At 42.3% G+C, this 25,083-nt stretch overlaps 1 long non-coding RNA gene across 2 annotated transcripts in view; it reads left to right on the top strand.

Annotated features, from left to right (window-relative positions):
* LOC138928930 (uncharacterized) overlaps positions 1–25,083 on the top strand; it is a 1,213,248-nt gene that overhangs the window by 1,091,161 nt on the left and 97,004 nt on the right. For both annotated transcript variants that reach the window (XR_011445338.1, XR_011445337.1), the window contains one exon: positions 14,514–14,673. This is a non-coding gene — a long non-coding RNA (uncharacterized lncRNA). The remainder of the gene's footprint in view (positions 1–14,513; positions 14,674–25,083) is intronic.

The following is a 25,083-nucleotide window of genomic DNA, read 5'->3' as shown; positions in this document are numbered from 1 at the left end:
AGTCGTCCGATCCGGCCCGTTCCGACATATATAGCAGTGAGAGTATATAGAAGACTATATGCAAAGTTTCATTCAGATAACTTTAAAACTGAGGGACTAGTTTGCGTTGAAACGGACAGACGGACGGACAGACGGGCATGGCTACATCGACTCTGCTATTGATGCTGATCGAGAATATATATACTTTATAGGGTCGGAAACGTCTCCTTCACTGCGTTGCAAACTTCTGACTGAAATTATGATACCCTGCAAGGGTATAAAAAAGCAAAAATAAATTTGGAAAAAGCTAAAAAAAATCTGTTTTTTAAAACACTTATTTGTTGGTTTTGGTTCAACTAATTTTGTAATAATTGTTTGATTATAGTATTATATCAATAATGTCATCGAGTTGTGCTGTTTGGTCCTGGCTTTCATAGCATAATCCTGGTCCAATCATACTCAAATTCTTGTTGGGAACGGTATAGGTGTAGCAGCACTTCTGCAGTCTGCGCAAGCCATATCAGTAAGTTCGCAATAAAATATGATATTTATATTTAAAGTAACAGTTAAGCCAATTACCTTACCTGGTCCTGGTCCTGGTCCTGGTCCTGGTCCTGGTCCTGGTCCTGGTCCTGGTCCTGGTCCTGGTCCTGGTCCTGGTCCTGGTCCTGGTCCTGGTCCTGGTCCTGGTCCTGGTCCTGGTCCTGGTCCTGGTCCTGGTCCTGGTCCTGGTCCTGGTCCTGGTCCTGGTCCTGGTCCTGGTCCTGGTCCTGGTCCTGGTCCTGGTCCTGGTCCTGGTCCTGGTCCTGGTCCTGGTCCTGGTCCTGGTCCTGGTCCTGGTCCTGGTCCTGGTCCTGGTCCTGGTCCTGGTCCTGGTCCTGGTCCTGGTCCTGGTCCTGGTCCTGGTCCTGGTCCTGGTCCTGGTCCTGGTCCTGGTCCTGGTCCTGGTCCTGGTCCTGGTCCTGGTCCTGGTCCTGGTCCTGGTCCTGGTCCTGGTCCTGGTCCTGGTCCTGGTCCTGGTCCTGGTCCTGGTCCTGGTCCTGGTCCTGGTCCTGGTCCTGGTCCTGGTCCTGGTCCTGGTCCTGGTCCTGGTCCTGGTCCTGGTCCTGGTCCTGGTCCTGGTCCTGGTCCTGGTCCTGGTCCTGGTCCTGGTCCTGGTCCTGGTCCTGGTCCTGGTCCTGGTCCTGGTCCTGGTCCTGGTCCTGGTCCTGGTCCTGGTCCTGGTCCTGGTCCTGGTCCTGGTCCTGGTCCTGGTCCTGGTCCTGGTCCTGGTCCTGGTCCTGGTCCTGGTCCTGGTCCTGGTCCTGGTCCTGGTCCTGGTCCTGGTCCTGGTCCTGGTCCTGGTCCTGGTCCTGGTCCTGGTCCTGGTCCTGGTCCTGGTCCTGGTCCTGGTCCTGGTCCTGGTCCTGGTCCTGGTCCTGGTCCTGGTCCTGGTCCTGGTCCTGGTCCTGGTCCTGGTCCTGGTCCTGGTCCTGGTCCTGGTCCTGGTGTCAGCACCTCTCCATCGTTGGGATCGTTGCCAGGCGATGCGATTGGTCGAGAATTGAGCAGCGCCTCTACCTCGACCAGGTGGGTGCTCAACTCGTCGGCCGTTAGCTTGGCGTTGCCGACCCCTCTCAGCAGTCGATGTTTGGCGGACTTGACGGCTGCCTCCCACAGTCCTCCGAAGTGTGGTGACCTCGGCGGTATGAAATACCACTCGACGCCTCTCTGAGCCGCGTACCCTCTCAGCTGATCCTCGCTGTGGTGAAACGCTGCGTTCAGCTCCTGCAGCACGTTGCTCGCTCCTACTAAATTCGTGGCGTTGTCGCTGTACACCTTCTTCGGCAGCCCTCTCCTCCCGACGAACCTTTTAAAAACAGATAAAAAACTGTCAGTGGATAGGTCTATCACAAGCTCAAGGTGAACAGCCTTTGACGAGAAACACACGAAGACGGCCACATAAGTCTTAATCGGGGGTTTACCGCGGATCTTCAATGATACATAAAATGGACCGCAGAAGTCTACCCCACAAATCAAAAAGGGGCGAGCCATTTTGACCCTATCGGCGGGTAAATTACCCATTATCTGGTCCATTGGCACTGGTTTGTACCTAAAACAGTGTACGCAGCTACGGACAATTTTAGTGCATGCTCCTCGAGCATTGATAAGCTATATCTGCTGTCTCAAGAGCGATACAAAAACCTTGACACCAGCATGGTAATGAGTCCGATGTAAGTTGCGAAGATACAACGAAAGAAATTCTGATTTCGATGGCAGTAACAACGGAAATTTGGCATCATACGGAATAGGCGCGTTTAATAATCTTCCCCCAACCCGAATTAGTTGAAACTTCACACCATCTATTTCGCTGGAGTGTATGAAAGGATTTAGACGTTGTAGATGTGGACTCAAACTTTCAGATTTCTCTATCTTAACATATTCTGACTCGAATTCAACTCTTTGCAAGGCTTGGACCATCCTAAGAAACGACAGCTTCAGTTCGTCGGCCGAAATAACAACATCGCGTTGACGCTTCTTCCTTTGAATAAATCGATTTACGTATGCCATGATCCGCATTATTTTTTTAAATGACGAACATCGTCCAACAAGTTCAATAAAGACATTCGGTTGGTTTTTTTGTGACGGAACATACTGCTACGCTTTTTTTATTCTCGGACAACTGTAACTCCTGTGATACCTCAACTTGATGAGAACTAGGCCACTCGTCTGGATTTCGCAGTAAAAATTGAGGTCCATTTTCCCATAGAGTACGCTTCAAACCCTCTATATCTGTTCCACGTGACACTAAGTCAGCCGGATTCTCTTCTGTAGGCACATGACGCCAGACTATATTCTCTGAGAGTTCCTGGATTTCAGCAACTCTATTCGCGACAAATGTTGCTAAAGTAGACGGATCCCTCTTTAACCAGTATAGAGTGACTTGGGAGTCCGACCAAAAATTAACGCTCTCCAACTCTATCTTGTGTAGCAAAGGAGATACTTGAGTCCATAGCTTGGTCAGCAAATGCGCTGCACATAATTCGAGCCTTGGAATTGATTTGGTTTTCAGCGGGGACACTCGTGACTTAGCGGTTAGCAGTCTCGATAAGCTATTTGTCCCAGCCACCGTGCGAACATAAATGCAACAGCCGTAGGCGTGGCTCGATGCGTCAGCAAATCCGTGGATTTGAACAGCGTCATAGGCCGACAGACAGATATATCGAGGAATGGATATCTTGTCAATCTCTGATAAATTCTGCTTAAATTCGTTCCAACTTGTATGCAATTTCATGTGAACTGATTCATCCCAATCTAGTTTTTGTCGCCAAAGCTCCTGAAGCAAGATTTTTGCTCTTGTGATCAACGGACACAATAGCCCCAAGGGGTCAAACAAACGAGCTGTGACGGACAAAATGTTGCGTTTCGTGGGAGGTAAGGATTGAAACGAATCCTCCAAACTATAATGAAATGCATCATTCTGAGGGTTCCACCTCATTCCAAGCGTCTTAACGGACTCAGAGGTGTTAAATATAAGAGATTTTTCTGGTCCCTGGTTAGTCATCAAACTTGGATGATTTGTTGCCCATTTGGCTAGATGGAAACCCCCTAACTCCAAAACCTCAGTGACTTCCTTGCGAATCTCTTCCAACTCGTCCAAACTGTTCGCTCCTGTGAGCATATCGTCGACGTAAAAGTCGCTCGAAATTACCTCCGCTGCCACCGGATGTGATTTAGCGTAAATTTTTGATAGCTCAAAGAGACAACGAATGGCTAAGAATGGAGCTGAGGCTGTCCCATAAGTGACAGTGTTTAGGCGAAAGGTTTGGAGAGCTTGAGTAGATTTTTCCCTCCACAAAATGAGTTGGAAATTTCGGTCTTCATTGGCAACGTTTACTTGCCTATACATCTTCGAAATATCTGCTGTCAAGGCATATTTGTTCAATCTAAATCTTGCCAAAATAGCGTAAAGCTCCCTCTGAATAGTTGCACCCACCATTAGTGTCTCATTTAATGAGATCGAGGTTGACGTTTTACTTGACGCATCAAAAACAACTCTCAACTTTGTGGTGCTACTATCAGGTCTCAGGACACATTGATGTGGAATATAGTAGTGTTGTCCTGGAGGAGGCGTTGGAAGCCGTGACATATGCCCAAGGTTAAGATACCCTCTCATAAACTCGTGATACATGTCTTGCAACTCGCAGTTATTCACAAGTCTGCGCTCCAACGAAAGAAATCTGCGTCTTGCCGTTTCGAAGGATAAGCCTAGAACACTTGGATTTGTCTTGAATGGCAGCTTCACCTCAAAACGACCTGAAGAAAGTCTTTTTACTGTGTGCTCGAAATGCTTCTCACAAGCAACTTGTTCAGCTGTGTAAACAGCCTTCGATCTCTCAGGGACTTGTTCCAACTCCCAAAATCGTTCCACCAGAGAGTCGAGAGAACTTATATTTTCACTGACAGTGACGCTGCCTACTTGAGCTTGACTCGCTAAGCGTTGAGTGTACTTTCCCGACACAATCCATCCTAATAATGTTTTCTGAAGCGAAGGATGGTCGGAACCCAATTTTATTTGGCCTACGCTTAGAAGTTCAAAAAAGGATTCTGCGCCAATAAGCAAGTCCACTTTTGCGGGCTTGTGAAAACGAGGGTCTGCCAATTCAATGTTTGCTGGAATTTTCCATTGGGCATAATTGACCTCATAGTCAGGTTGATATGATGAAATTGACCTTAACACCCAAAAATCGGTTGCGAAACTATGAGCATTGACGCGAGAGTGAATTGACGTGTGCACCTTGTGCCGCACAACCGAATCGTTCTTCCCGACAGTAGTAATATTCAAGACACTTTGTTGCTTTGCATTTTTTAACTGGATGACCAGGATTTAAACAATTTATGCACAGCCGATTATGTTTCGTAAAATCAAAACGCTGAATCATGGAGAGAGCCATAAAGGCTTGGCAACTATCTAAATTATGATTCGTCGCTGAGCAATATTGACATTTCGAATCTGGTTTGTGGTCTGCTTTTGTGCATGAGAATGACGATTTTGAGTATCCCTTATTCGAACCTTGGCTAGACTTCCCTTTACTTTTCGTTGATTCCTCAGCAGCTAAATGCTGGTATCGCCGATTCAACTGAAACGTACAATCAGACCATGTTGGCAATTTATTGTAATCTAGCTGCTCCTCAAATCGGGATTTTGTTGTGTGATCTACCTTGGACATAGCTATGTGAATAAAAATTGCATTATTGATCTCCTGTTCACTACCCAACGACTGTAATGATGCATACAGAGCCGATATTTCGTCAACAAGAGACCTCAAGCCTGATGCAGAGGGTTTCGATACCTGGGGAAGGTCAAACAACTGAGAAATCGTGTCGAAGAAAATCAAACATTTATTGTCGTACACGTTTTTCAAGCTAGCCAATGCTTTCTCATAATTTAACTCGGAAATTTGAAACGCCTTTACAGTTCCTAATGCATCACCTGTTAGACATGTAAGCAAATGGTTGAACTTTTCTACCTTTGTAAGGGATGGATCGTTATGAACTAAAGTCTCGAATAGACATAAAATTTTTGTAGTCTGAATGTTTTCCACTAAACTTCGGCAGATTCATTTTTGGTAATTGCGATGAATGACGATAACCACTGAAATCCCCTTGACTAATTCTCTGAGGTTCAACTTCTACCATTGCTGAGCGATACAATGCCTTTGTAATAATACATGCATCCTCAACCGACGCTCTCAGATCATTTTCTGGGTATAGTATATCTATGTCTGCCTGGATATCCATTAGTTTTTAACAGTACGATTCGAGAAGTTGCATTCGATATTCCATTTGAAATTTGTCGAATGAAATAGTTCTTTCCTCAAATGCCTTTTTCATTCGCTCGATGTCACTCAGAACCATATCGTGTTTCTGCATAGCCATCAAAAGTTTTGCATTTGGCTTTGCAGCTGAATCTCTTTCAGCCATTTTGAAATTGATTGGGAATTAATAAAAATGCTCCAAATGTAAATGATTGGCACTAAGTTTTAATAAATCACTGTCGCAAATGATTCCGTAATTATTATTCACTTGATACAATTTTGCCGATACCCCAATATTAAATATTAATTATTATTCACAAGCACACCAAATTTTATTTGGGTTATATAAGGGTTAATAATGCCAAAAACCAACGCCGAAATTAAACACCAAGTTGAATTTTATTTGACAAATAAACTGTCCGAAAATATTTAAGTGGATCCCATACGGGTTAAAGATGCCCACAAGCACCGCCAAAGCCAGAAACTGTATCACAATTAATGTCGCACGTAAATACATACATATGTACATATAATAATATGTGCAGAATTTAATTTCACTGCCGAATTTTGCAGGAATTTTACTTTGAACACGGTTTGAAAACCACTGACAGAGTATATGCTGTCGAAATTAACCGATATGCCACTATGTACGGTTTGAAAGCCACTGACCAGAGTATATAGCTCAAAAATAACTGCTCTGCCACTGCACAAAAGGGAAATGAACTTGGCGGCAAAACGCTGGTATATACTCGTAAGTATGTAGATATGTATGTATTTAACTGTACCGCACGCACATCAATTTTCTCACAATTTAATTCCAAAAATTATTAAAGGTTGTTCTCTTTTTATTTGTTTATTTGGAGGTTTTATATGTGGGTTTTAATTGGTTTTCCAATATACAAAGTCCGAAGAATTACAGCCAGATAATTGCACACAAACACACGTAACGTGGAGTGCTTCCAAGTTTTAATTTTTGGCACTGAATACCTGATCGTTGGGCATGATTTCCAGAACTTTCCTTTTTCCAAAATTTGATCCAATCCGAATCCAAGATTTGCCGAGTTCCGCCAGCTAGGTTTTTTTCGCCAAATATAAAAAAAAACGAAACAAGTGCCGAGATGACGAAAATGCATTATTTTTGTTCGTTTTTCCAACGCGAAATCGAAAAGCTAGTCGTAGTCCCTGTCTCGGGCGCCAAAATGTAAATCCGTGAGGGTTTTCCGGACAAAAACTTCGAATAAAAAAGGCGACTAGCAACTAGCGGCCTAGCTGGGGAATTTCCACTCGAAGGCAAAGAAAAGAAGACGAGAACTGCAATCGCACGAAAAAAGTTTTATTGCGCTGGCGCAGCCAGCAGTTCCAAAGGTTAATCGGCTACTCCCTTTACACAAGCAGCGTCCGAATTGCCTCGCTATGAAAGCTATAAGTTTCGGCTATTCAGCTCGACTGAGTGCAAGCGATAAGCTTTTTGTTTTACATTGTTTACGTTTTAGTTCTATTTTTTCTTCATGTAAATTTCAACAATAATATACTAATAATCTACTGCTCCAACATATTTTAAAAAGTATTCTTAAGAATATTCTTAATGCATCATGTCTTGCTGAACGTAACCAATGTAATGATCATACACAAAAAGATTGGAAAAAATCATTTAAACAAAATAAAAAGCCAGAATTCCCGCTGCCCGCTGTTTGTAAATTTTTCTGGCCAATGGCATTCAGAACAAGAAAGGAAGCTAACTTCGGCACGCCGAAGTTTGTATACCCTTGCAGATATTATCTCATTACATTTAACCTTTATTATTATGTTTACAGTTTGACAGTTGCAGTTTTGCATTCCCAGCTTTACGTTTTCTCTACATCTACCGTTCGGTTTATATGGCAGCTATATGATATAGTTGTCCGATTTTTATGAAATTTATACCAAATTAATAAAACAAGCTTATATCCCGGAGTAGATGAAAAAACGTTGAAAAACAACGAAGTTATACATTTTTTCCTATTAATTTCCAGATCGTTCCTTTGGCAGCTATATGATATAGTCGTCCGATTTTCAAAAAATTTTTACAAAAATTTTGGAACAATATAAAATGGCCATATCTCAAAAATTATGCAAAAATGTTGAAAAACAGCAAAGTAATAATTATTTTTCTAAAAATTTATCAAACATTTGTATGGCAGCTATATGATATAGTCGTCCGATCCGGCCCGTTCCGACATATATAGCAGTGAGAGTATATAGAAGACTATATGCAAAGTTTCATTCAGATAGCTTTAAAACTGAGGGACTAGTTTGCGTAGAAACGGACAGACGGACGGACAGACGGACATGGTTAGATCGACTCGGCTGTTGAATATATATACTTTATAGGGTCGGAAACGTCTCCTTCACTGCGTTGCAAACTTCTGACTGAAATTATAATACCCTACAAGGGTATAAAAAGCCAGATTTGACGGGAAAAAAGCGACTCTGGCAACAGTGTATAGGATATAGTATCCTAATCCGAACGATTTTCATACTGTATGTGCCTAGGGACAAATAATGATGATAGTACAGTTTCATGTCGATATCTCTTAATTTGACCGAATTATTCATTAATGCCACAAAAACAGGTCAAAAACCCCACAGTGCACTGGACGTTCAGACACTTCTTCCAAAACATCTGGTAACGAGGTGTGAGTACTTCGTGGCCAGTCACAGCGTGGTAGCTTTAAGAAACTCGGGCCAAGTATCAATTGGCTCTGGCTAGAAATTTTCGGGGAATTCGATAGACGAATAGCGGCATCAGCAGAGTTGTTGGACGATGGTACTCAGTTCCATTGCAATTCGGTTGAACTTGACAGTATTTCGGTGATCCGGTGGCTTAAAAACGGTTTGCATTTTCACGTCTTGAAACGAACCCACTGCAGAACAGTTTTGAAATCACTTCAAAAAAAATGTTTCCTTAGTGTATGATTCTGTTGTAGTAAGCGATCTAATCGAATTCCAAGGACCGCAGCTTGAAGCTCGAGTCTAGGAGCGGACAATAGTTTCTTCAGTGCAAGGCGTGTTTTTTCCATCACAAACTATGTCGACGACGGTAGGGCAAACTATGCGCAGATAAACCACAGCTGCAAATGCTTCTTGACTCGCGTTGGCGAATATGTGCATCTCCAATCTTTCGCAGCAGTTTAAATTTAAAGTTGTGCATATTGTGTATCTCCACTTTTCCACTTTGAATGCAGCTCAGGCGGTATGACTTCATCCCAATTCGTTCCAAAGCTTTAAGTACTCTGAACTATGATGTTTGCCGAGATATGATAGTCGGCAATCAACCCGAAAGGGTCGAAAATCGCCATAACCAATAGCAAATAGCAATAGGAAACATCAAGCTGTGTATTCCAAAGCATGCATAAGACCTTTTCGCTTGTGAGTTGAATTTGAAGATGGCTGTAAGTTTTTGGTACTTTGATTATTTATTTATTTATTTATTTATTTATTTACTTATTTATTTATTTATTATTAAGAATAGCAAATATCTGCCATTATAAATCCATATCCTTACCTCAGAGTAAGGAGTGTTTTTTAATGATATGCTCCGACTCACATCAGGTGGTCAGAGGCAAGGATAGGTGTCTTAAAATATTATTTTTGTTAAAGTCTAATGACATTTCAAAATATAACAGAGAGTACATGTCGTGCCTCGAAATTAGTTTTACAAATATCCAAAGCTATAGGCCGAAAGTAACGTGATGGCCTAGAAGGAACTGAAAAGCGTATTTGCTTAAGAAGATTACTGGAAGAAATATATCCATTTATTAATTTATGCAGGAACATCACGCCATGGCAGGTCCGACGATCCTTAAGAGAGGGCAGGTCCAGAAGGCGTAGTCTGTCGGCATACGGAGGAAGGTGGCGATGTGGGTCCCAGTCTAAACCCCGAAGAGCGAACAAAAGGAATTGTTTCTGTACCGATTCGATAAGGTTCTGATACTTTGCATATTGGGGGGACCATACACACGAACAATATTCGAGTATGGGCCGAACCAGGGATATATATAAGAGTTTTGTAGTGTAGGGATCATCGAATTCCTTAGACCATGGTTTTACGAAAGCAAAAACACCCTTTGCTTTACCGACAATTATACCGATGTGATCGGTGAAGCTCAAGTTGTGAGTAAATAGAATACCAAGATCCGTTACAGAGTGAATACGTTCAAGAACACTCGTGCCTAAGAAATAGTTGGCCCGGAAACAATTCCTGCGGTAAAACGACATGTATTTACATTTGGAGTTGTTAAGAAACAATAAATTGTGAGTGCACCAGGACAACATGCTGTTTAAATCAGCTTGCAAAAGCTGAGCAGAGTCAGGATTCACAAGAGGCAAACATAGTTTTACGTCATCAGCATACATCAAGACGTAAGAGTGGAGAATAATCATAATAATTCATGACATTCTGTAATTTATCCGAGTTTAAAACAAAATTACGCAGCTCAAATCCTCCCTCTGCGTGTACCCTTACGACTTGTTGGCAAATCTCGATGGCTTCTTCTTCAGATGCAAAACTCATAACAAGGTCGTCTACGTAATGATGTTCGATAATCGCCTGCGTTCCCTTGGAAATCGATCTTTAAAATCTTCGGCGTTTAGATTCTTGACATAATTTGCAGAGAATGGCGAACATATGGTATTGCTCAAAAAATTAAAGACGTTATGGCGCACTGTCTAATTGGCTGACTTATGTCTCCACCTCGCCACAAAATCCGCTGTGCGCTCTGCTCATTTTCGTGTATCTGTATCTGCGAAAACATCTCCCGAATATCTGCTTCACATTATCAGGATCTTTAAGTAGCGCTTTGTTAAACAAAATACCTTCGACTTCAGCAGCAGCGTCAAAGACGACGCGCATCTTATCTGGATTGTGAACCGATTGTACTGCAAAATGTGGAATCTACCAGACGGGTAGATTTTCCGGGTAACTTAGTTCGCGACGTACTTAGTCATCTCTGTCTTGTATTTTTTAGCAATTCTTGATTAGTGTTCATCTTTTTCTGGATTCCATACAATCTTTTCTCAGCCATTATGTAACTATCTGGAATTTTTACATTTTCCTTCCACGGTAATCCGATTATAAACTGTTTCCCAATTCGAAAGGTTTTTTCCCTCATAAGCTCTTTTGCTCTTGCATTGCCAATTGATTCTATGGGTGGTAAGTTACTCATTCCGAAATTCTCAGATTCTACAAACTCGGTCACCAGATCTTGCCACTTAGCTTCATCCGATATGAAGCACACACTGGATTTTAATGAAGCTCTGACTCTTTCAAACTGAAAATTTGGACCATAAGCCAGCCAACCTAGCTTTGTGTCAATAGCTACTGGTTGTAAGCTTCCTCTTTCAACAATTCTGTTCGGAAGGCCTAAATGCAGGTTGTGAGCAAGACTGGTTTAGCGTCACTATAATCCAATAGTGGTACATTGGCAAAATGATTATGTTGATTCTTTGCAAGCGACTGAGTTGGAAAATCGAGACTCTTCACAGTTTGTACATTCTTTAAGTCGTATCGCACAAGATCATTTATGCCAATGATCTCAAATATGACCTTTTTATACATCTCTAAACTTTTTCTGTTATCGTACCAATGCAGTGCACTGCAGGGTTAATGGTCAGCAATACCATCCTTCAACAAGGTGACTGAACTTCCGTCATCGAACATTGCATAAGTTTCTATATTACCATTGTTTCGATATGATATAACAGGAATAACCTTGAACAGGTATAGGCTTAAGCTAGTAACTTCGCGACAGCAATTCAGTAAAGGCTTAGGATCTGTGGCTGGTACGGTGTACGGTGATGCGAATATTGATAACCTTCATACGGGCAAGTTCTTTTTACCTCTGCAATTCTGAACATTATGCCCCTGTTTTAGATATAACATAAACAATATCGGAAAATCTCGAATTTTTGACAACTGTGATCGAATCAGTAACTCTGGTTGACCAAACCTGAACTCTAACTCCTCGATCACATCCTGTACATTATATGGGTAAATAAGCGGGGAGGATACAGTCTCCTTAGCTTCTCCGACTAGGCATTTATGCAAACGCGTTAGATTTTGCAAATTATTGTAATGATGGAGTTCAGTAGAATCGTCATAGGTTCTTTTAAAGAGTGGTCAGGCCTCTGTATTCCCAGAAAATTTTGAGAAGCATTATTTGTACAGCTCTTAGTTGTATGTAAATTTGTCTCTTCCATAGAGTATACATTCAAATTGTTTTGATTGACGATCGGTAAGCGTCTTGATTTCACGTTGGTTGTTTTTTATACCCAAATGGGCGTTGTGTATATATATATATATATATATATATATATATATATATATATATATATGGGCGTTGTATATATATATATATATATATATATGGGCGTTGTATATATATCCATATTCTAAGATAGGACACACAAGTGAAGAATATAAAGATTTTGTAACATGGGGGTCATTGAATTCCTAGACGTTAGACAGTGTCTGAGGCTAAAGATAAAGGTGATAGTGAGAAAAACAATGAGTTGGTAAAAGACATATATATATATATATATATATATACACAATGTTAAAAGCCATTTGCTCAGACATAAAGGGTATTCGCATATATATATGTAAGGTGTTGAGGTACAGTCTGGCAGCGAGTACACATTTTGCGTCGTTGCGAATGGCAATCAGCCGATCATGAGAGCAGCGAATCCAAGAGGGAGAGTTGCAGAGTGACGCGACGAGAAGAGAGGCAGTCGCTGAGAGAAGTCGTAAGGAGCAGTCGTGTTTTCCGGAGTTATTTCATTAAATTGTTAAGAAAACTACTAAAGTCGTATGAAGTTAAATATCAGTTGTCAAAGTTGCTAAAGTCGCCTACAGTTGTCAAATCAAAGAAAGTTGCTAAAAGTTTATGTTATTCCCACACTTTTGTAATCCATCTCAGCCTTACTTAATATATCTAAATAAACTATATAATACAAACTCTACATATGTATATATATATATACACAATATATATATATATATATACACAATATATATATATATATATATATATATATATATATATATATATATATGCGAATACCCTTTATGTCTGAGCAAATGGCTTTTAACATGGTTACCAACTCATTGTTTTTCTCACTATAACCTTTATCTTTAGCCTCACACACTGTCTAACGTCTAGGAATTCAATGACCCCCATGTTACAAAATCTTTATATACTTCACTTGTGTGTCCTATCTTAGAATATGGATCCTGCGTTTAGAGCCCTCAGTATGTCGTCCACACTAGATCCTTTATACCATTAGTTTTGCCTAACTGTATAGCGTCCTTTAAAGTGCATGAGCCTTTTAGAGTCCTTAGTGCAAATTACTCTGATTTGTACTCCATAACATAATGTAGATGCCTTTCTAAACTAAAACAGTAAATCCTTACCCACTTACATATAATACATGCAAGCAATCAATCAGGCAAGTATTAATTTTCTTGCATTTTATTTTATTCCTCTCCACAAAAGAAAGGTAACAAGTCGGAGGCCAATTATATAGAAATCTCCAAATTGTCCGTCATCTTAAAACTTTTCGGAAATGTCATCAGTCCACATTTGCCGCACCTGTGTAGATCAGTAATTTCTCAATGTCCACATAAATTTATTAACCGACGATCAAAGACAATTAATCTGTTTGAGCTTTTTTTTTACTATAAACGGCTTCCAATTACTATCATACAGATATACTATTCAGATTTTAATAAAGCATGTGACTTTGGTAACCATTCTCTTCTTGTTAGCAAAAGAAAACTTTGCGCGCAACGCAACGTTTCAAGCCAGTTGGACTTAAAAACAGACCTTAGTAATTTCCAAACATGCAACAGCGTAAATTTATTAAACTGGTGTCATTCTGAAGCTTGCGACTTATTTGATGAACTGCTGTTTTTTTGGAAAAAATCTCTTTTTTGTTCAGTATTGCGTCCACAGTAGTCGCAAATCGGCTAAAAATTTTATTATGTTTAGCTTTACGCGCTTTAAGCTCTCCGGCTCGTTGCAATAGCTTGACAACCAGTTCAGACGAAGCCATATCGTCTTGGGGAGTGGCAACTACTAGATCCTGCTTAATGAGATTATAACAGAGAAAAGCTTTATAATGACTCTTAATTACTATACTGCTCTCGTTCAACCCAACGTGTTACTCGATATGTTCCAAGGCTCTTAAGTAATCCGATGGCGAATTCCATCGAAAAATTCGTTGAACCGCACAAGCTGCACTCTTATTAATCTGCATGGCATTCGGCATCGATTTTGGTTGGGGTTAGGTCGGGAAATTTGTCGTGATGACCATATCGTTCAACAAATTATTATAATTAATTTAATTGACCGTAACGTAATAACCGTAAATAATTTATTTTCTTAAAATCTTCTGAGTTTTTTAATTGCAGCTATATGGTATAGTCGTGCTACTAGTACTAGTAGAAATAAGACATGGTTCGATGTTGAGGCTTACCAAGAATGCATAACCTTTACAGGGTCGGAAATGACTTCATCGCTGCACTTTTAAGTCACTAATATAAGTATAAGTATTTGTGATTTTTGATCCAATTTTTTTTATAGCTGTAAAGTTCTGTAAACTTCGGCTAGCTTAAGTTATTGTAAGTAGTATATTTTTTTCTTATTGTAAATTGAATATTGTAATTTTTCAAAATAATGAAGATTTTTATCTGTTTAGTTTTCAGTTTGACAGCAGCGGGAGTAATTACACTTGGACTTTATTTCGTTAGAAGCTCAACTGAAAATTTAGTTTTATCATCCATTTTTGAAGCATTAACTTCCTTGAGTATAAGTACTCTATATTGTGTCTTAGTTGATTTATTCCCAACAAACTTAAGGTAATTATGAATATATGTATAAGTCTAAACTCCCCTGAAATTTAAAAAGTCACTTTTTTACGCGTAAATAGAGAGTACCGCATACACTTGTAGTGTATATACCCAACAATAGTGCACACAGTTTTTAATTAATGTTGTACCTTTCATTTAATTCTTAGTCATTGTCTGTATATTTGTGCACAGTTTTCAGTGTCGGTTTTTTAGTTCAGTCATATGTTAGTCGGAGTGTTTATTATATGCAGCATTTTCAAAGTGCAGAGCTTCTTATAATGTTGTTCTTGTTGCCAAACCGTTTCTAAAAAAAAAAACAAAAAAAAAATTAAAATCTTATAATGTGGTTCTTGTTATAGAAGCGAAAACAATACTACAGAGCGAGTAAGAACAAGAGGTTCTGCAAACATTTCTAAGAAACGCGTAAAACGTCGCAGCACAAACATAAACAAACTCTCGATAAAAAACAAAAATCTTAGCTCGACAAACTACGGAATAAACGAAACGACATATTTAGAAACAACGAGAACATGGATTAGTTTATAAACACAACAAAAGTAGAGATTCCGCCAGGCATCAAAATGCTACTCGCAGAGGGTCCAAAGTTCGCCTATCCCATCGATAAGAAGAAATTCACTCTTTTCAAATTCAAAGCGGAAGACGAGGAGTTCGTACAATCCCTTAAGAATAAAGAGGAAGAGCGCGCACAGAATTCTCTTTAATTATCAAAGATCATCATTTCAACAACAATAACAACAGTGAATGGGTCTGAATGGCACTGAAATTTTTTTGACAAAATAAAAGGCATTGATGGCCTGCCAAAAATCCTCCATCTGAACCCTCCCCGAGGGTGCCGGCTGGGCAATGGGCACTATATTAGCCCGGATAGGGGTAATGCATTGCTTGCCCGTCCGCGATAATAATAATAATATTATTATTATAATAATAATAATACAGTGTCTAGCAAAGGCCACGGTTCAACTCCTTCTGCCCTAAAAAGCCTAAGGAATTGAGCCGTTAGCCATGGGTGGAGGTGCTTGGCGGAAGGCATAAAACGCAAGTGGGCGGTACCCCCATAAAAGATACCACCCTGAAGGGTTTAAAGGATGAAACCAGGGCTGGGATGTCAGCCCAAACGTCGGTGGAAGGTGTGACCGCTACCACCGGCGGGCACGGGGGGAAGCAATCCTCTCTGCGTGTCGCCAGCGGTTACACCTCTCATGTGACGGGAGCAGGTCATGTCAGTTGCAACGCTACTGCCGAAAAAACTACGCAGGGGAAGTTGAGCCGCTCACGTGCCATAGTCGATACAGACTCGGACCTTGAGAGCGTACAGCTTCTCCACTCACCGAAACCAGGCACCAGCTCCCAGCGCAGGGACGGGCCAAAGCGGTCAAGCGAGGGAATGAAGGCCAAGGCGATGTACAAGGCTGCCCTCCGCATCCACGATCGGCTCCAGGAAAAAGCCGCCCTATCCCCAAAGGAGAAGGCAAAGCTTACCCGGGTTGAGGAGAAAATCGCTGACGGGAGGCTTCACTTCGCCAAACTCCCCCATATGAGTTCGACTGGCGGATTCGCCAACAAGGTAGAGGAGACGCTTGCCAACAAAAGGCAACGCTCAACCGAAAGTGCCTCTATGGACGCACCGGGGAGCAAGCGGCAACGCGGGCCTAAGGAGGCAGGCCCTCCTCAAATGGCGAAAAAGCCCAAAAAAATCTCAAGAGTCAGTCAGGTGACCAAACGACACTTGATCGTGGCCCTCATTGACAGAAGCGATGAAGCCGGCAAAATGATCGAAGCGCAGTGGAAGATGGTGCATGCGCGGCTCTTTGAGTCATTGTAAGCACGGATGGAGGATGATCCCGAGGCTCCCATGCCCACCTTCGATGGCGCTGGGTGGCTAAATGGGGTCAAAATCCTAAAGTGCATGGATGACCCGACGAGAAAGTGGCTGACGCAAGCGGTCTGCCAGTTGGAGGCGCTGTGGGAGGGAGCCAAGCTAGAGGTGGTGGACCGGGAGCTAATCCCATCCAGTCCAAAAGCGAAGGTACTCTTCCCCATCGCAATCCAAGCGGACCGGGCGCTGAAGCTGCTGCAGCGTCAGAACCCGGATATCCCAAGCGCGGACTGGAAGGTTCTGCACGTTGCGGCCCCATCACCCAAGGAGGGGGGGCAAAGTGCAGTCTTCCAGATAAAAAAGGAGGCAGAGGACATCCTTTATCCCAGATACGGAAAGATGGCGTGGGGCATGGGTAGCGTATACCTTCGCCTCAAAAAGCGCCACCCCGGGATAAGGTTGCTCACACCCTGAAGGCAGATGTGGTGGAGAAGGACCTAGGTCTGGAAACCATCGTGGATGCGGACCGGGAAATGACGCTGGATGAGTCCGACGAAGGAGAGGACGGTGACCTGACCGTAGTAGTCAACCCGTCGTATGGAGGTGAGGCCAGTACCCATGACACTCATGGTGCTGCAGCTCAACCTCCATAAGAGCAAGGTCGCGCCGGCGGAACTCCTCATAGCCATGGAGCAAGGATCCGCCGACATAGCTTTGGTCCAGGAGCTATGGATCCCCTCAGGTAATGCCATCGCCGGACTGAAGTCCGCAAATTACAATTTGCTCCATCCACCAACGGTAAGCAGGAATAGAACCGCCGTACTTGTACGGAAGGGTCTACACGCTAACCTTATGTCTCACTACAGCTCTGATGACCTGACCGTGGTGATGCTAGAGAGCGGGAAAAAGCGCCTTTTGGTAGCTTCCTGCTACATGGCACACGACAGGACGGCCCCACTAGAAGAACCCATGAGCTTGGTAGAAGCCAGCCCGAAGGACCAGCAACTGCTCGTGGGTGCAGACGCCAACGCGCACTCACAGAGGTGAGCCCTCTTAGACTTAATACTCTCAACCAACCTGAGTATAGCAAACGTGGGGGAGGAACACACCTATGTAGGTCCCACCTCCTCAAACGTGCTAGATCTTACTCTTGTAAGGGGACAAGGTACTTTGGTATCAGAATGGAGAGTCCTTGAGAGACCATCCTTCTCAGATCATAAGTACATACGGTTCCAATACGCATTCGAACACTCTCCAAAAAAATCAGTCTTCAGGAACCCCCGGAATACTAACTGGGGAAAGTTCAAGTAGACTATCGTGACACGGCTCGCGATCTCTCCGGGCATAGTAGAATCCGCGGAAGACTTAGAAAAGTCCCTAGAAACCCTCTCCAAAGAACTGCTGGATGCGTACCACGCATCATGCCCTATATCGGACACGAGAAAGAGGACCAGGCCACCCTCAAAGAACTTAAAGAATTCTTCAAAATCGCCAAGCAGGCGAAAGATGACATCATCAATGAGGAATACAAAGTCCTACTTAGGGACTACAAGAAGGAAATACGCAAGGCGCAGAGAAACTCATGGAGAAACTTCTGCTCCAATATAGAGACTGCCCCGGAAACGGCTAGACTCCGGAAGCTGCTATCGAAACAGCCAACTATACAGAGTCAGCTCAAACGCGACGACGGACAGTGGACTGAGATCACCCCATGGCTCTACGCAATATATACAGCTTGTTTAAGCACGGGCTATATCCCTATCTAATGGAGGACCTCTCGGATTGTCTTTCTGCCCAAAGCAGGAAAGTGCAGCCACGTGAGCCCCAAGGATTACAGACCGATAAGCCTCACCTCATTCATACTTAAAACACTGGAAAAGCTGCTGGACCTATACATCAGGAACGATGTAGGGAGACAACTGTCGACCAACCAGCACGCCTACACGAAGGGGAAATCAGTGGAGACGGCACTACATTCGTTGGTAGCCACCATTGAGAGAGCCCTAAACAATAAGGAGTATGCACTTGGAGTGTTCGTGGACATATCCGGGGCATTCAACAACGTTAGCACGGACGCAATAATGGATCGCCTAGAAGCGACCAACTCGTCCCCCGCTATCAACTTGTGGATAAAAAATCTTCTAAGTTGCCGGCGGGTACAATCAAATTGGGGCACCGCTTCCATTGTGAGAGGAGCGCACAGAGGTACGCCGCAGGTGGGGTTCTGTCGCCCCTCCTATGAAATCTGGTGGTAGACGACCTAATCAAGAGATTCGAGAGGAAAGCACCAAAGATAACAGCTTATGCGGATGACATAAGCATAATTATCACGGGAGTCTGTCCATCGACCCTCAGCTCGATCATGGAAACAACACTCAGGGAGATATGTGAGTGGGCGGAGAAGGTAGGACTCAATATCAATGCGTATAAGGCGGACCTTATTCTCTTCACCAAGAGATACAAGGTGCCGCAATGGATCCCCCCGAAAATTATCAAAACCAGGCTGACCCCGAAAACACAAGTCAAATACCTCGGCATTGTACTTGACAGCAAGCTGACGTGGAGAGCCAATGTAGTAGAGAGGATAAAAAAGGCCACCATAGCGCTATATGCATACAAGAAGATGTTTAGCAGCACATGGGGCCTCTCACCCGCTCTAATGCATTGGGTCTACATATCGGTGGTGCGTCCGACTCTGCTGTGTGGAGTCTTAGTGTGGTGGCAAGCCACGGAGAAGAAAACGTATAATAAGCTTATGGAGAGAACCCAGCGGCAGGCACTGCTCTGCATATCAGGGGCGCTGAGGTCAACTCCCACAAAAGCACTCGAAACCATAATCAGTATATATCCCCTAGATATCCAAGCGCAACTGACAGCAGGAAAGGCGGCACAACGTCTGGTTGCATCAGGAAACTGGTCGCTACAAGGTTTCGGGCACAGTTCAATTGGTCGACACATGAGCAGTACATCTGACTACATGATACCCAGAACGTGCCCGGATGTAAACACAACAGTATTCATGGCACCAAATGACGGGAAGTCAGGCCAGGACTCTGCTCAACACCTCAATATATACACTGACGGCTCCAAGATGGAAGGAGGAGTTGCAGCGGGCATATACTGTTCAGACCCTGAAAGGAGGCTGTCGTATAAGCTACCAAGCTACTGCAGTATATTCCAGGCGGAAGTATTCGCCATCAGGAAAGCAGCAGAGTTTGCGCAGAGCATAAACCGTCCACATGAGGCGGTCAATTTGTTCGTAGACAGTCAAGCGGCGATAAGATCCATGCAATCATCAGCGGTCAGTTCCAAAAATGTACTGGCAAGCAGGGAGTCACTAGATAGCCTAAGCACGACTAAGTCAGTGAGGATCTACTGGGTTCCCAGCCACCAAGGCATAGGCGGTAACGAAACCGCGGACGAACTTGCAAAGAAAGGCGTTGGACTGGCGAGTGAAAGAACAGAAAACGTCCCTTTCTCCCTAAGAACGCTCCAAAGCGAGCTAGAGAGACGGGCTGACGCAAGCGCAAAAAGCAGGTGGAGGAGAAACTTACCCACTACGTATAATTCTACTATGGCTTAACTCCTCTGTGTCTGACTGTAACATTTTTTTAGGGAACTATGCTATCTATGGTATAGAAGTGGTCGGCCAATACGGACTGCCGATCTAGTTTCTAAAATGATTTTTAAAATTGGCACTGATTGCACTTTGGAGTTTGTGGCGGTTCGTATCCAGGTTCACGATTATTGTATCTATGTTTTATGCTCGTATATTTCACTCAGGTTCGACACTGATATATACGACGACTATATCATTTGGCTGCAATACAAATGTTCGATAAATTTTTAGAAAAAAAAATTATAACTTTGCTGTTTTTCAACGTTTTTGCACCATTTTTGAGATTTGGCCAAATTATTTATTTATTTATTTATTATTAAGAAAAAGCAAATATCTGCCATTATAAATCCATATCCTTACCTCAGACCGGATAAGGAGTGTTTTTTAATGATATGCTCCGACTCACATCAGGTGGTCAGAGGCAAGGATAGGTGTCTTAAAATATGAATTTTGTTGAAGTCTAATGACAATTCAAAAAATAACAAAGAGTACAAGTCGTTGTAAAGCAAACATAAAACGCGAAAAGGATCGTGTGCCTCGAAATTAGTTTTAAAAATATCCAAAGTTATAGGCCGAAAGTAACATGATGGCCTAAAAGGAACTGAAAAGCGTATTTGCTTAAGAAGATTGCTGGAAAAAATATGTCCATTTATTAATTTATAAAGGAACATCACGCCGTGGCAGGTCCGACGATCCTTAAGAGAGGGCATATCCAAAAGGCGTAGTCTGTCAGAATAAGGAGGAAGGCGGCTATTTGGGTCCCAGTCTAAACCCCGAAGAGCGAACAAAAGGAATTGTTTCTGTACCGAACAATATTCGAGTATGGGCCGAACCAGGGATATATATAAGAGTTTTGTAGTGTAGGGATCATCGAATTCCTTAGACCATCGTTTTACGCAAGCAAAAACACCCTTTGCTTTACCGACAATTATACCGATGTGATCGGTGGAGCTCAAGTTGTGGGTAAATAGAACACCAAGATCCGTTACAGAGTGGATACGTTCAAGAACACTCGTGCCTATCTATGGTATAGAAGTGGTCGGCCAATACGGACTGCCGATCTAGTTTCTAAAATGATTTTTAAAATTGGCACTGATTGCACTTTGGAGTTTGTGGCGGTTCGTATCCAGGTTCACGATTATTGTATCTATGTTTTATGCTCGTATATTTCACTCAGGTTCGACACTGATATATATGCAGCATTTATCATAAATTTAAGAAATTCATTCTTCCGTTGGTGTTAATGACCACCTGATTTCAATCTGCCCTCCATTTTTTGGATGTAATTACCTGATTCTAATGTTCTTGTTCCCACCTCACCCCATGATTTAATTCATGGTTTCAGTGACCCCTCATCCCAATGCATTGGGACAATTAAATTTCGATCTGCAGTAACAATGTCTAAGAAGTCATTTTTATACTCTTGCAGGGTATTAAGTTTTAGTCAGAAGTTTGCAGCGCAGTGAAGTAGACCCCTCCGACCCTATAAAGTATATATATTCTTGATCAGCATCAACAGCCGAGTCGATCTAGCCATGTCCGTCTGTCCGTCCGCCCGTCCGTCCGTCTGTCCGTTTCAATGCAAAACTAGTCCCTAAGTTCTAAAGCTATCTGAATTAAACTTAGCATATATTCTTCTATATACTCTCACTGCTATATATGTCGGAACGGGCCGGATCGGACGACTATATCATATAGCTGCAATACAAATGTTCGATAAATTTTTAGAAAAAAAAATTATAACTTTGCTGTTTTTCAACGTTTTTGCACCATTTTTGAGATTTGGCCAAATTATTTATTTATTTATTTATTATTAAGAAAAAGCAAATATCTGCCATTATAAATCCATATCCTTACCTCAGACCGGATAAGGAGTGTTTTTTAATGATATGCTCCGACTCACATCAGGTGGTTAGAGGCAAGGATAGGTGTCTTAAAATATGAATTTTGTTGAAGTCTAATGACAATTCAAAAAATAACAAAGAGTACAAGTCGTTGTAAAGCAAACATGAAACGCGAAAAGGATCGTGTGCCTCGAAATTAGTTTTAAAAATATCCAAAGTTATAGGCCGAAAGTAACATGATGGCCTAAAAGGAACTGAAAAGCGTATTTGCTTAAGAAGATTGCAGGAAAAAATATGTCCATTTATTAATTTATAAAGGAACATCACGCCGTGGCAGGTCCGACGATCCTTAAGAGAGGGCATATCCAAAAGGCGTAGTCTGTCAGAATAAGGAGGAAGGCGGCTATTTGGGTCCCAGTCTAAACCCCGAAGAGCGTACAAAAGGAATTGTTTCTGTACCGAACAATATTCGAGTATGGGCCGAACCAGGGATATATATAAGAGTTTTGTAGTGTAGGGATCATCGAATTCCTTAGACCATCGTTTTACGCAAGCAAAAACACCCTTTGCTTTACCGACAATTATACCGATGTGATCGGTGAAGCTCAAGTTGTGGGTAAATAGAACACCAAGATCCGTAACAGAGTGGATACGTTCAAGAACACTCGTGCCTAAGAAATAGTTGGCCTGGAAACAATTTCTGCGGTAAAACGACATGAATTTACATTTAGAGTTGTTAAGAAACAATAAATTGTGAGTGCACCAGGATAACATTTTGTTTAAATCAGCTTGCAAAAGCTGAGCAGAGTCAGGATTCACAAGAAGCAAACATAGTTTAACGTCATCAGCATACATCAAGACGTAAGAGTGGAGAATAACTTGGGGCAGATCATTTATAAAAATGCCAAATAGAAGAGGACCGAGGAGGCTTCCTGGAGGAACACCAGAAGTCACGTGAACAAGGTTTGAGAATGAACCCTTGAATGTAACTCTTTGAGTACGGTTCGACAAATAAGTGGAAATCCACTTGATCAACGTAACTGGAAAACCCAAAAGACAAAGTTTCATCAGCAGTAACTGATGATTCACCGAATCGAATGCTTTGCTGAAATCTGTAAAGATAACATCGGTTTGGGTATTATTTTTAAACGCGTTTCTAATGACAGCAACCAACTCAAGGAGATTTGTAGACCTTGATTTACGTTTCATGAAGCCATGCTGTGAGGGGGACATTATTGAGCTACATTGGTGCTGAAGCTGAGTAGTAATTAGGAATTCGAATAATTTGGGAATCGCACTAAGTTTTGCTATACCTCTATAGTGTTCAATATTAGATATACTGCCCTTTTTATGAAGCGGAATGATAAAAGATTCTTTCCAAACTTCGGGGAAAAATTAAGGCTGAAGTGATAACTGAAAAAGTCTAGACAGGGGTCTACATAATGAGCTGGCACAATTTCTCAAAACGCAGCTAAGTACAAGATCTGGACCAGAAGAGAAGGAAAGTTTGATTGTTCTAAGATTTTGAAGAACATCATCTTCACTGATTACAGGCATAAAAATGCAATTGGAGTGCGGGAGTGGAAAAGCATACTCTGAGTTATTATCAAAATTAATTTGTGAGTATATTATTTATAGATTTTCGATTTTAATTATATGAAAATCGGACGACTATATCTTATACCTGTCATAAGAAAGATCGGGAAATTAATAGAAAAAAATTATAACTTCGTTGTGTTTCAACGTATTTTCATCTACTCTAAGATATGAGCTTTTGTTATTATTTCAGAATTTTGGTATAAATTTTATGCGTTTTTATTTTATTGAACAACTACATCCTATAGCTGCAATGGAAGCGATCGGTAAATGTAGAGTAAATGTAAAGCTGGGAATTTAAAACTGTAACTGTCAATCTGAAAACATAATAAGTATAGGTAAAATGTTATGAAACTCTGTTTTGTGTGTGTTTTCAGCATTTTATTTATGCTATGTTTAAATATAATATATAGGTACATATATATGTCGGAGATAACCGTTATTTACATAGTTGTTTAACAAATACAATTTCTAAGTAGAACTAACATGACTAGTAAGAATAAGAATAGTAGTGGTAATTTCGTAGTTCGTAATTCTTAATCCTAGTTTAGATAATTAATAACGGAAAATGACTGCTTCATTGTTTGTTGGTAGGAGTGATCTTCAGGTTGTTAGAATTAAGAATTTAAATAAAAGGCGAGGGCGCGGAAAACCACCAGTCCTGAAATACGGGCACACTACCGCCATACTGCAACGCCGGCTAAAGAATAGCGCGCTCACCCCTGAACAGCTGATAGTAATCGAGTCGATATCACCGATCTGGCAACACCATCTCCTATCGACCATCGAGAACTATCAACTATCGATCTTCGGGAAACAGCTGACAACCGCCTATATAAAACAGGGCACCAGCCAGAGAAAAATAACTTTTTGTGGAGTATCTGAGCAGGAAACAGCTGGTCAGTGAATAAGTAAACAAGGAGGACAAGGTTTGGCCCTGATGGGGGACCTTGGTAGCTGGCCATAGTAGGAAAAGGTGTAGGTTACAGTGGGACTAGGCCCTGGTTGGCAGGTCTAGCTGAGTAGACGGGAGGAGCGGAGTTGGGCCCTGGTTGGAGGACTTCGTATAGTCAATTTATATGCGGGATGAGGTCTGGCCCTGGATGGCAGGTCTCGCGGAAACAGGGTACCGAGTGCGGTCCGTATGACCAAGCCCATATAGGTATTATCCCCGTGGGTCTTGGTCTGGCCCTGGATGCCAGATCACGAATATGGGAGGGCGGACCTTGGAAGATATAGGGTAGCAGTGAAGCGTTAGGCAAGGTACGAGCTTAGGCAACGACGGTCGCTTACATCGAGGGACGTCATCCGGACCCACCTACCGTAACCACAGCAGTGGTCATCCCGCGACCGGTCACGCGCCCTACGCATAATAGCTTCGCCCTAGCATCAAGTCGACTACACACGTGCCACGCGCAGTCGCTTCGCCCACATAGGGTATCATCACGCCGACTCACCGCACACTCGTGGCGGAGTCGGAAGACCCCCCGCAGGGTGCTATCAAGCCGACCACACACACGCCA

Source organism: Drosophila kikkawai, chromosome 3R (assembly GCF_030179895.1).
Source record: "Drosophila kikkawai strain 14028-0561.14 chromosome 3R, DkikHiC1v2, whole genome shotgun sequence".
Lineage (NCBI taxonomy): Eukaryota > Metazoa > Arthropoda > Insecta > Diptera > Drosophilidae > Drosophila > Drosophila kikkawai.
The sequence above is the reverse complement of the archived record's forward strand: the minus strand, read 5'-3'. Positions and strand labels throughout refer to the sequence as shown.